Here is a 13,622-nt window from a genome sequence, read left to right on the forward strand (position 1 = left end):
TTACTCGCGGCCTTTTTAACCTGTTCTTTCCATTAGAGCTTAGGGTCTACCCAGATCCCTAGGACTCGCATGCTGGTTTTCTGGGGGGCTGTCTCGCAGCCGGCGATACGCACGGTGGACGCAAGGTCTGCGGTGGCGTGGCGCCGTCGCCTTGTGAAGTGCATAAGCTAGTACTTCTTAGGGGCGAACGCCGCCCCGTATCGATTTGCCCATGCAGCGCAGCAGTTGTGGGCGGCCTCCAATTGTCAACAGTTCTCTGCCGCGGAATAAGGAGTTATTAGGTATAGTTATAGTATTTAAAGAATAGAGAGCGTTATTATAAGGCGTAGAGAAACTATTTATAGTTAAGATGGATTATAAGAACCTAATAGGGTTCCTAATAGTAAAAGAACTTAATTATAGATAGGTTAGATAGGTAGAGATACTTATAAATTACTATTTCGAAATTTAGTATACTAAAGGCACCAAGAATATAAGAGTAGACGCACTTAATAGAAAGGCTAAACTATAGAATAATAAGAAACCATTAGAAGCAATACTACGTAAAGATAAGAATGGATTAATTAGGTATAATTACCCTAAACTAGTAATAACCCAGAGGATAAAGAACTAAAAAGAATCTACAAAATACTAGAAAGCTTTTAGGTATAAAGAATTCTAGAGGTATAACTAGAAGATCTATAAATAGATATATACGAAAACTAAGAAGCGAAGTATATCCTAAAAAGTATAATAGAGCATTTTGTAGAAGATTTCTATAAGGGAATAACTTAAGGACATAATAGAGTAATAGGCTTAGTATTAAGACTTTAGGAAAAATATATTATTAATAGAATCTAGGGTATAGCTAAAAAAAAGTAATAAAAAAATATTTAAATTACTAAAGGAATAAACTAACGAGGTATAAGCCGTATAGAGGGCTATAATCTATTAAAATACTAAAGAGACTATAGGAGGTCATATTATAGGACTTTATTATTAAGTTACTAAAGTTAAAAAAAATCCTATTACCGAATAGGAGTATAATGTAATCCTTAGAATAATAGATAAGTTAACTAAATAGGGCTACTTTATAGCATGCATAGAAGAAATCTTAGTGGAAGATATTGCTAGAATCTATATTAAGGAAGTGTTTATAAGATATAGAGTATTAAATAAGATTATATTAGATAGAGATTTAAGATTTATAGCAGTATTCTAGGAGGTATTTTTAGCAGAATAAGAAGTTAGAGCAGCAACTTCTACTATATATTATCTATAGACGGATAGATGAATAGAAAGATTAAATTAGACGCTAGAACAGTATCTAAGATATTATATTAATTACGCACAGAATAATTAGGTCTTAAGGAGGGGGATAAAGTATAGCTACTATATAAAATTTTCAAGAGTTAACGACTAAGTAAGAAGTTAAACTACGTTAGGCTAGGACCTTTTAAAGTTATATAGAGGATTTTACTGGTTATATTTAAGTTAAACCTACTAGCTAAAATAAAGATCTACCCTATATAGTATATTATAATACTAGAGCTAGTATATAGGAATATTAAGCCACTAATTTATAAGGCAGATATATATAGAGGATAAAAAGAGGACAAATAGTAAGTTTTAAAGATCGTTAGTTATAAGGACATTAATAATAAAATATAGTATAAGGTAAAGTAAATAGGCTATAATAAGACTACCTAGGAGCTACTATAAAACTTAAAAAACGCTATAGGAAAGATATAGGAGTATTAGAAGGGAACGGGTTAGGTAATATTAAGAAGGAGCTAAAGATAAAAGGATTAGTTAAAGGTAATAGGCAAGCTAGATTATCTAAAGGATCCACTACTAGCGTATTAGTTGTTTCTACCTTACCTTAATTAGAATTCTTTTTAGCCTCTTTAGCCTTAAGCTTAGAGAGACCTTATTTAATAAGACGTAACTCCTTTAAGCATACCTTTTTGCGAACCTTTATTAGACGGCTTAGGCGAGTATAAGCATCTAGTTAAACTTTTAGAGCCTAAGATACTTTATTAAAACAACGTTAAACTTTAATAAGGGCCTTAGCTAGCTTACTCTTTAGTTTTTTAGCCGCTACTAATATATAAAACCCTAAGGCGGATTAAATAAGAAACTAGACGGTTATAAGAAATAACAAAACGTATATACTTAGCGTTAGAGATAGATTAAATATTATAGAACAATCGCATATTTGCCCGCGTACACTTAGTATAAAAAGAAGGTTAGCGACTAAATAGAGCTATAATTATAATATATACTAACTTCTTCTCCGTATAATAAGAATAGGACGGTATAACTTTACTAAGGGATAAAATTAACGTTACTAGCTAATTATAATGATTAGACGCAGAGGATCTAATAGAAGGTATTAGGAATAATAAAGGTCATTAAATTAAAAATGGAAATACTATACCTCTAATAAACGACTTAGAGATAGGAGATATCTTTAGGGACGAAGATAAAGAGGAGGAAGATAGTGTTATAGACCTTATATTAGTAGTAGTACAACTACTAAGAAGAGATATAAATAGGTTAGTTAAGATAGTATAGGAGGCGCTAGAACTGATTAAGCTATAGAATAAGGGGTAGCTAAGTTACGTGGCTAGTTATATTATAAGTTTAGAATATAAAAATATGGAAATATAGGAACACGACGTACTAACATACCGACGTATTAACGTACTAAACCCTTGCTATAGGGAGGAGTTATATATTTAAAGACACACGGTCTCTATAGATAGTTTCTCTTCTTTATAGTAAATCTTAGAATATAATTAGAGTTAATCTATTAGGCAACTACTCCACCAGTTATATTTATGTTGTTAACTATTTTATACCTATATACTTAGCCCATTAACAAGTCTATCGTAGTATTTCCTATAAGGCTTTATTATAACCTAAGGTGGTAATAAAAAGCCTAATTAGTTTTTTATAGTTTAGGTATTAGAGTCTTAGGTATACTATATAGGTAATTTAGCCTAAAACTATACGTTTGCTATTAAATCTAAATACATTAATATACCGGTTAAGGGGGGTTAGGGTAAAACTATTATCTTATATAAAGATTTTATTAATAAATCCTATGCTACTAGCTCCTATATTAATTAGGACTTAAGTATTAGCCTATTAATTATTCTACTAAAGATAATAGTTAACGGTTATACTATAATCTTAAGAGTTAAAGTTTATAATATCTAAAGTATTTAATAAGATCCTAAGGTAGAGCTATTTTAGAGAGCGACTTAACTCTAAAATATACCTTTTAGTAATAAGCAGGAAGGAGTTTCTATAAAATATCGGTTATAGCTTTGCCTTTATAAGTAGTGCTTATTAAATATAGGGCTAAAACTAGGTAAAGATTAGGGATAGTAACTAGAAGATTAATATAGTGAACGGTTGCTAGTATTAGCCATTTATAAATTATATTTAGGTATAGGGATAAAATAGTAGTTAGAGAGGTAGGAGTTACTTTTATATTTAAAGTAGAGGCCTAGCTTAATGCGTTATTCTTATTTAAAGGACCCTAGTAGGGCGTATCCTAGGGTCCTAGTATTAATATTTATAGCGTTAAGGTACTTAAGCTAAGATAACTTAGTAGACGTTTATAGGGCTATTATATTATATTAAGGAGCGTGTTTTAGTATTAGGCGTAGTATTATTATACTATTTATTAATAACGTTTATATAGGTATTAAGGAGGTTTTTAGTTTAGGTCTTAGAGATTTTATAAGGCTATTAACTAGTATAAAGTTATTTCAGCCAGTTTCCTTTACCTAATAGTTAAATTTGGAGAAGTATACTAGGAAACTTTTTATTTCTTAAGCTATATAGTTTATTTTCCTTTAAGTAGTAACTTAGTAGTTTAGGTTACCATATATAGCTTTAAGAAGTATAACTAGGCTTTATACTAAGTTTGGCTAAAGAGGTTTAATAAGGTTAGCTACCTTTTCTCCTAGTTAACTTAGGGCGTAATAAAGTTAGTTAGCTTTAGTTAAATAGCAGTTAATATTACCGGTTAGCTTATTTTTAAGCTAGCTTAGAAATAATTAGAGCTCTTATTATTTATTAGTAAATACTAGGGGATCTAGTAATTATTTGGATTATTATAGTATAGTAGTTGGCTTAGGGTAAGAGATTTCTATAGGTTTAGGGCTTATATTCCGCGTGTTTATCTTTAAAAATAGCGTTTAGTCTTGGGGTCCTAGTATAGGTATCTTAGGGGTACGAATTTTTTCTTAGGGGTTTTTAATTAATTACTAGTATCGTACTTCTTATTCGGCTCATTATTAATTTAAAATAGCTTAGTTCTATATAAGGGCGTCTATAAAAGACTTCTATATCCCTACTAATTATCCTTAAAGTGTAGATATAATACTAGTAGCCGTTATAGGAGTTTTGGGTTTGTTCTGAATATTAATAGTAGTATAGGTAGTTAATATAACGTAGTATTACAGAGTAAGTATACGCGGCAATAATATATAGTAAGGTAGATATTATTAAGCTATATATATATAATATATAAGGAGGTTAAGACGTTATATAAAGAAAGAAGGTAGGAAAATAAAAAGAAATGGTATATATTATGGACTTAGTTACTTAGTTAATATATATATAAAGTAGAATAGAATTTAGGTAGTAATCCTAGCAGAACTTAGCAGGATTTAGTAAAACTTAGTAAAACTTAGTGTTATAGTACATACTAACTGTTAAGGTATAAGGTAACTGTATATTATTAACAAATAATATCGTATAAAGATCTATATAGGAGGTAAGGCGGTATATATATACGTCGCTTAGGGGTTAGGTCCGTGCTCATATTATAACAATACTAAGTTATAATAATATATTAGGTTAGTGCCGTAATAGTATATCCCCCTTTTAAGGCGAGCTCCTATAAGCTAAGTAACGGTAGTAAAAATACGGAGGTAAAAAAAATAGACTATATATCCTTATCCTTCTAGTTTTTAAAGGTTCTCGTCCTTCTAGTCCTTAAAGGTCCTTATCCTTATAGTCCTTAGACCCTCTTACCTATATCCCTACTATATTACTCTCCGTTAGTGCTTATTTTAAACACTAAATAAAGCTAAAGGCAAAGGGGTAAAACGAAGGAAATAAGAAAAAATTTATCTACGGGGTATATGGCGGATATTAATATTTAAAAGGCTTAAAGTTGCGGAGATTGAGGTTAAGGCGTAGACTTAAAAGGCTTGGGGTGCGGAGATCGAGGTTAAGGCGTAAACTCGAAAGGCTTAGGGTGCGAAGATTAAGATTAAGGCGTAGATTTAAAAGGCTTAGGGGTTACGGGGATTAAGGTTATTGCGTAGACTTAAAAGGCTTAGAGTATGGAGATTAAGGTTAAAACATAGATTCTTATTGCGGTAAACTTAAAGTACTATCTGTATAAATTTAAAGATGGAGACAAAGATAAAGATAGAGACGAGATTGTAACCTATAGTCTTATACTGTAATTAAGATATAAGGAACATAGCCCGCAGGGTATCTCCCTGCAGCCGACTTAGAACTTAAAACGTAAAGTAGAAGTATAGTTAGAAATAGACTTAGAGACGGAGACAGAGATTAATAATATATAACTTCTAAGATAAGAATATAGCCTATAGGGGGAACACCTAGCGTCCTAGTCTACCCGCAGCTAGCAGCTCCTATTCTTCCCGCAGGCTTAAAACGGCATACTCTGTAACCAGTAGCTTACGGCCCGCTAGTGTATAAGGCCCGTAGCCAGCTTATAAAACTTAGGACGGAAGCAGTAGAATATTGGCTTGTTGGAGACAGGTACAGAGACAGAGACGGCTTAGAAACTCGAATAATTTGACGTGACGTGCAGAGATTTTACTAGGTCGGCATTGTCGTAGAACGGGGGTAAGAATCCCGCCCGGGGTAGGGTCGTAGCTTTGGAAATATAGCTTTAGGACGGTGGAAACAAAGCCCTACCAGGGGCGTAAGAGATGACATGACATACTGTTATAGTACGTGCCGACTATCAAGGTACGAGGTACGAGGTGACTGTATATTATTGACAAACGATATCGTGTAAGGATCTATGTAGGAGGTGAGGCGGTATATATACACGTCGCTCAGGGGTTAGGTCTGTGCTTATGTTATAACAATACTAAGTTATAACAACGTGTTAGGTTAGTGCTGTAATACTTAGTAGAATATAGCAGAATATAGGAGGTTGCCGTTAGATTGCTATAAATTACTATTAAATTGCCGTCCTATGGTCGGTCTTTAGTTACTAAGTTAGTAGAAATAGGTGGACGTATATAAGGTGTTACGGGGGTATCCTATAACAGCCCCTAAAAACCCTTAACCTTAGCTAGATTATTAAAAAAATATTTTAGCCTAAATTAAACCCTACTAGATCTAGATTTGCCCTTAAAGAGTTTTAATATATTTATTAGTAGCTTTCTCCTATATAGCTTCTAAGAGCCTTATAATAGCTTTCTAATATTTATTTTAAAGAAGATTAATATAGAGCTTTTAACTTTCTAAACTTAAGCTTAGGGAAGCTCTAGCTATAGAGGTAGTATTAGTATTAGTAACTAATACGGGTTTCCTAATAAGCCTAAGGTCTTAAGTTAGTACTTAGGTTAAATTATTTAAAGGGGTAGGCCCGCTTAGCTGATAAGTAGTTTATATACCGCTACTATTCTAATTATAGGCTAGTAGTCTTCTAGAAGGATTCTAGTTAGGTCCTTAGTTAAATATATTAGTATATTCTTTTAGTATTTTTAGCTTAGGGGAAGATCTTAAAATTACCTTTAGTGTTTAAGATTTTAATTAGCCTAGGTAGGGCTAGAGGGGTTCTAGCTACTTTTTAGTAGCGTTATAGCTATTATAAAGGATATCTGCGTTTTTTTAGCGTTATTGGTAACTGTAGGTATATAAGAGTCTTTAAGCTCCTAGTATATCTAGGTATTAGGGCTTATTTAGCTATCTTACCTAAGGGTTTATATTACCACAATCTCTTACTATTAAAGGGACCCTCTATTATAGAGTAAGTATAAGCGGCGATAATATATAGCAAGGTAGATATTATTAAGCTATGTATATGAACTGTATAAGGAGGTTAAGTTGTTATATAAGGAAAGAAGGTAGGAAAATGGGAAGAAAGGGCATATATTATTAACTTAGTTGCTTAGTTAATACATATATAGGGTAGAATAGGGTTTAGGTTATAGTCCTAGCAGAACTTAATAAAATTTAGTGGAACTTGGTAGAATATAGTAGAATACCGTAGATTGCCGTTAGATTGCTATTAGATTGCCATTAGATTGCTATTTTACAGTTGGTCTTTAATTACTAAGTTAGTAGAAATAGGTGGACGTGTGTAAGGTGTTATAAGGGTATCCCGTAATAGTACCCCCCCTTTAAACTTAAGCTTCTACGAGATGGGGCTATAGTAGTTCTAGGTAGAGTTTATAAAAGTCTTCTGCAGCTTATATAAGTCCTATAAAGTTAACGGGTTCCTATAAGGACTTAGTAAAGCCTCTCTATTTTATAAGATATATATATTAGTGTTTCTGTTTGTCGTACTTAATATTATTAATTCTTTTAATAAAGTACTCGTTCTTACCATCCACTTTAACTAGTGGGGGAGGGTCCTATATCTGTTTAGGTAGGGCGTTTAATATAGGGGTAGTAGGATAGAGGACTGACGTGTAGAATATGGGGTGGATTTTAACCGTATTAGGGAGCTTTAATTAGTAGGAGTAAGAGAAGATAACCTTCTCGACCTTATAAGGGCCAGCGTTCTTTTAATTAAGTTTCTTAGTAGGTCGTTTTATGTTTAGATTTCTTATATCTAGCTAGACGAAGTTACTAATTTAGTAAGCTAGTGCTAGGGTTTATTTCTTATTTACTGCGGCTTTATAAACAGATTGGGCCTATATTATTTCGTTAGTAAGGAACTATTATAGTTCCTCTATCTTCTTTATAAATTTGTTTGCTTTTATAATTTATAAGACTTAATAAGCGGGGTGAGGAACGTTGCTAATGGGTTTAAAACCTATTTATAGATGCTAGCCGTAGTTAGCCAGGAATAGGGAGACCTTTGTGGTTTTTAAAACGGAATTATTCGCTATAAACTTGGCGAATGTAAGCTAGTTAATCCAGTTATCTTATAAGTACGACGTGTATATCTAAATATACTGCTCTATTATAGCATTTACATATTCCGTTTAACCATCCGTTTCTAGGTAGTATGCTAAAAATAATAGTGCTTTAATGCGGAGTTAGGTAGTTAGTTTTTTCTAGAATATAGAGATAAACTAGCTACCTTTATTAGAGATAATCGTTTTAGGGAGTCTATAGAGTTTTTATATATAATTTAGGAATAGCTAGGCGACGGTAGGTGTTAATATGTTAGGGCAGGCGATTAAGTGTCTTATTTTAGACAGTTGGTCTATAACTACTATAATATTTATACAGCCTTTACTTACGGGGAGATTAATAATAAAGTTAATTAAGATATCCTTTTATCTTCGGTCTGGAGTAGGTAGTAGCTTTAGAAGGCCGTTATACATCTTATACGAAGCTTTAGCTTATCGGCAGATATAGCAACTAGAGATATACCTTCATATTATATTATATATATTCGGCTAATAGTATTTTTATTAGAGTAGTTTTAGGGTTTTTTCTTAGCCTAGGTAGCTGGCTACTAGTAGATTATATACGTGTTTAAGGAGCTTGAGCTTAAGCTTATTATAATTAGGGATAACTAAACGGTTCTGGTAATATAGGCGGTTTCTGTAAGCTTTATATTTACTTAGAGAAATCTTTCTAAAGCGTCTAATGCTATTTTACATTAGTTTAAGCGTCTCTTAGATAAACTCGTTATTTAGGTATTTGTTAACTATAACCTGTTTAATTAATTAATTAGTTATTTTAAGGACGTATACCGTAAGATCTTTAGTAGGAGGGTTAAATAGTTTAGGGCGAAGTAGGGTCTAATTTTAGTAAGAGCGCGCTTTTTTTAGGGCTGGCGCGTTTTGCAAGCGTTAGGTTAGGGCATTAGGCTTCTAACCTTAGACGCCTAGGTGGTACGTAATTAAGAATTGGAAGCGTAATAGATATTCTAACTAGTAAGCCTAACGATAACTTAACTGTTTTATAGTTGTAAAGTACTATAGGTTCTTATAGTCGCTAAGGACCTTAATTAGAAATCCGGCGCCTTCTAGTTTAGGTTGCTATTGCTTAAAGCATCTAATAATAGTTAGTAATTCTTTATTGTAAATCTTGTAATTGTATTTAGCAGGGCTTAGTTGCTTTAAGAAGTATACTATAAGGTATAATACTCATTTTTTATTATATTAAGATAGAATGCCTTTAGTAACGTAATCGGATAAGTCGGCTTCTATAACACTTATTTACTCTAGGTTAAAGTGTTAGAGTATAGGTACAGTAGTAAATATAACCTTTAGATAAGTAAAGGCCTTCTTACATTCTTTGTTAAAGATAAAGGTTTTATCCTTTTAGGTTAGAATAATAAGGGGTAAAACTAAGGCGGAGAAGTTATTAATAAACCGTTAGTAGAAATTGGCAAATCCTATAAAGGCTTTTATATCCTTAATGTTCTTAGGTTCCTGCTAGTTTATAATTACTTTAACTTTCTTTAGGTCTATTTATATACTATTTATAGAAATAAGGAGTTTAAGGTATAGGACTTTCGTTTTATGGAACTTGTATTTATCTATATCTAATTATAAACTGGCTCCGTATAGGGCTTATAAAATAAGGTTAACGTATTTCCGATATTTGGTTAGGTTATTACTATATATTAGGATATTGTTAATATAAGCAGTACAGAAGATATCTAGGTAGGGACGTAGGGTATTATTTATATAATGTTGGAACGAGCTTGGGGTATTTATAAGGCCGAATGGCGTTACTAAATATTTAAATAATTTATACTGAGTACGGAATGCAGTAAGCTATTTATCTCCTTTTGCTATATAGAGGCGGTTAAATGTAGAGATAATATTAAGCTTTGTATAGTAGCGAGCCTTATTTAGTTGGTTTAGTATCTCCTATATTAACGGGATTAGATATTAGTTCTTAATAGTAACGGCGTTAAGAGCTTAGTAGTTTATGTAGAAGCGTAAACTGCTACTAGGTTTCTTAACGAAGATTACTAATACGGTTATAGGTAATAAGCTCGCTCTAATAAATCCTTTGCTTAGGTTCTTATCTAAATACTTCTATAGTATTTAGAGTTTGTTTTAGAATATCTTATATAGGGGTCTAAATTTAGGCTGCTTTTCGTCTTTAAGTATAATCTTATGGTTGTATAATTGGTGTTTTGGTAGCTTATTAGCTTCCTTTTATAAGAATGCCTCTAAGCGGTTATAGTACTCTACTAGTATCTTTATAGCAGGGTTAGTGTACTTCTTTAGTGCTAAGGCCTTCTTAATATTAGCTATAGTGACAGTAAAGATTGTATGTTTAGGTTTCTTAGTAAGTTATGCTAATAGAGTAGCTCTAATTATACGGATATCTAGGGTGCTAAGCTCGCTCGGATTGTTTATAGTTTCTTATTTAGGTTTAGGTTTAGTATTAGATTTAGGTTTGGGTTCTTTAAAAATCCTTTTTATAGTAGAATACTAGTTCTTTTAGTATTTTCGCGTATTAAGCTTAAGCTTCTACTTAGCTCGGGGTAGTGTAGTGCTTAGTAATAGCTTATAGAATTTAGTAGAGTTTTTGGATCCTTAGTGGATGTCGGTAAAATTCTTATGTTAGTGGAATTTAGTGGAATTCCTAGGTTAGTGGAATCTGGTAGATTCCTTAGGTATAGAGTAGATAATTATAGAAATTTTAGACTAGTAGATCCTGGTAGATTTTTTAGATTTTAGTTCTAGGTCTAAATAGCGAGTAGTAAGGCACTTCTGCTTATAACGGGAGGCGGTAAATAGAAGCTTAAGGTTGTTTTAATTAATAGTTACCTTATATAGCTTTATCTAGGGCTGTTTGAGGATTACTAGGTAACCTAGGGTAGTAATAAAAAGCTTAATTGGTTTTTTATAGTTTAGGTATTAGAGTCTTAGGGCTACTATATAGGTAATATAGCCTAAGATAGTGCGTTTGCTATTAAATCTAAATACGTTAATATGCTAGTTAAGGGGGGTTAGGGTAAAACAATTATTTTATATAAAGATCTTATTAATAAATCCTATGCCGCTAGCTCCTGTATTAATTAGGATTTGAGCGTTAGCCTATTAACTATTCTACTAAAGACAATAGTTAATGGTTATGCTATAATTCTAAGAGTTAGAGTTCGTGATATCTAAAGTATTTAATAAGATCCTAAGGCAGAGCCGTTCTAGAGAGCGACTTAACTTTAGGATATACCTTTTAGTAGTAAGCGGGAAGGGGTTTCTATAGAATATCGGTTATAGCTTTACCCTTATAAGTGGTACTTACTAGATATAGGGCTAGAACTAGGTAAAGATTAGGGGTAGTAACTAGAAGATTAATGCGGTAAATAGTTGCTAGTATTAGCCGTTTATAAATTGTTTTGGGGCGTAGGTAAGGGGATAAGATAGTATTTTAAGATGTGGTTCTTACTTCTGTACTTAAAGTAGAGGCCTAGCTTAATGCGTCTTTCTTATTTAGGGGACCTTAGTAGGGCGTACTCTAGGGTTCTAGTGTTAATATCTATAGCGTTAGGGTGCTTAGGCTAAAATAATAACTTAGTAAACGTTTATGGGGTTACTGTATTATATTAGGGGACGGACTTTAATATTAGGCGTAGTATATTATTATACCGTTTATTAATAACATTTGTATAGGCATTAAGGGCTTTTAGTAGGTCTACGCCTATTAGGGAGGTTTTTAGCTTAGGGCTTAGAGATTTAATAAGGCTATTAATTAGTACGGAGTTGTTCTAGCCTGTTTCCCTTATATAACGGTTAAATTTAGAAAAGTATACTGGGAAACTTTTCGTTCCTTAAGCTATATGGTTTATCTTTCTCTAGGTAGTAGCTTAGCGGTTTAGGTTACTATATAAGGCTTTAAGAAGTACAACTAGGCTTTATACTAAGGTTGGCTAAAGAGGTTTAATAAGGTTAGCTACCTCTTCTTCTAGTTAACTTAAGGCATAATAGAGTCGGTTAGCTTTAGTTAGGTAATAGTTAGCGTTACTAGTTAGCTTATTTTTAAGCTGGCTTAGGAATAATTAGAGTTTTTGTTGTTTACTAGTAAATACTAGGGGATTTAGTAGTCGTTCGGATTATTTTAGTGTAGTAGTTGGTTTAAGGTGGACAGTTACTATAGGTTTAGGGCTTACGTTCCGCGTATTTATCTCTAGAGATAGTATTTGGTCTTAAGGTCCTAATATAGGCATCTTAAGTATATAGATTTCTTCTTAAAGGTCCTTAATTAATCGCTAGTATTATACTTCTTATTTGGCTTATTATTAATTTAGAGTAGCTTAGTTTTGTATAAGGGTGTTTATAAAAGACTTCTATATTTCTGCTAGTTATTTTTAAAGTGTAAATATAATACTAGTGGCCGTTATAGGGGCTTCGGGGTCGTTTTATATTTTGGAGGTGGTATATAAAGTTAACGTAACGTAGTATTACGGAGTAAGTATAAGTGGCGATAATATATAGCAAGGTAGATATTATTAAGCTATATATATAAACTGTATAAGGAGGTTAAGTTGTTATATAAGGAAAGAAGGTAGGAAAATGGGAAGAAAGGGCATATATTATTAACTTAGTTGCTTAGTTAATACATATATAGGGTAGAATAGGGTTTAGGTTATAGTCCTAGCAGAACTTGGTAGAATTTGGTAGAACTTGGCAGAATATGGTAGAATGCCGTAGATTGCCGTTAGATTGCCATTAGATTGCCATTAGATTGCTATTTCGTAGTTGATCTTTAATTGCTAAGTTAGTGGAAATAGGTGGACGTGTGTAAGGTGTTACGAGGGTGTCCTATAACACCCTCCTACTTTAAGGCGACGGCTTTCTATTAAGTATTTATAGAGTTTCTATTTAAGTTATAATAGATATAAATAAAAGATATAAATAAATAATCTAGTCCTTAAAGCTAACTACCCTTCTAAAAAGAAGTAGAAAGGATTTAAATATAAGAGGACTTTGTAAATAGGGGGCTATAAGGTATAATTATAGGAATAAATAAATTATAGAGGAGACAAATTCTTAAAGAGATAAGGCCTTTAAAATATATAAGATTTAATTTACCGTCCAACCTAGTCCCTCTAATGGGTCCACACAGACTAATTCCTATGGGAAAAACCTCCTTACTAAGAAAAACCCCATTTTTAAGTATATAAAAAAACCCCAGGGGAGACGTAAGAGGTAATATTCCAGATAATATCCATACTATATTAACGGGAGGAAAAACACTGTTAGGTTGCTGCTTTAAGACTCCCTTTATATAGGAGTGTCTAAATGCCTATCTTGCCCTATCTGCTATTTAAACTATCTTTACTATATTTATATATTGCTTGTTTAAGTTATATGCCTATCCCTAGCTCCTTTTCCAAGTCTTTTATAAATATCTCCTAATAAATAATACTTGCGTTCCGCCTGGGCCTGCATACTAAGGTCTCTTATTTACTCCTCTATTAAAGG

This window comes from Cenococcum geophilum, assembly GCF_001692895.1.
Source record: "Cenococcum geophilum 1.58 unplaced genomic scaffold K441scaffold_6, whole genome shotgun sequence".
Lineage (NCBI taxonomy): Eukaryota > Fungi > Ascomycota > Dothideomycetes > Gloniales > Gloniaceae > Cenococcum > Cenococcum geophilum.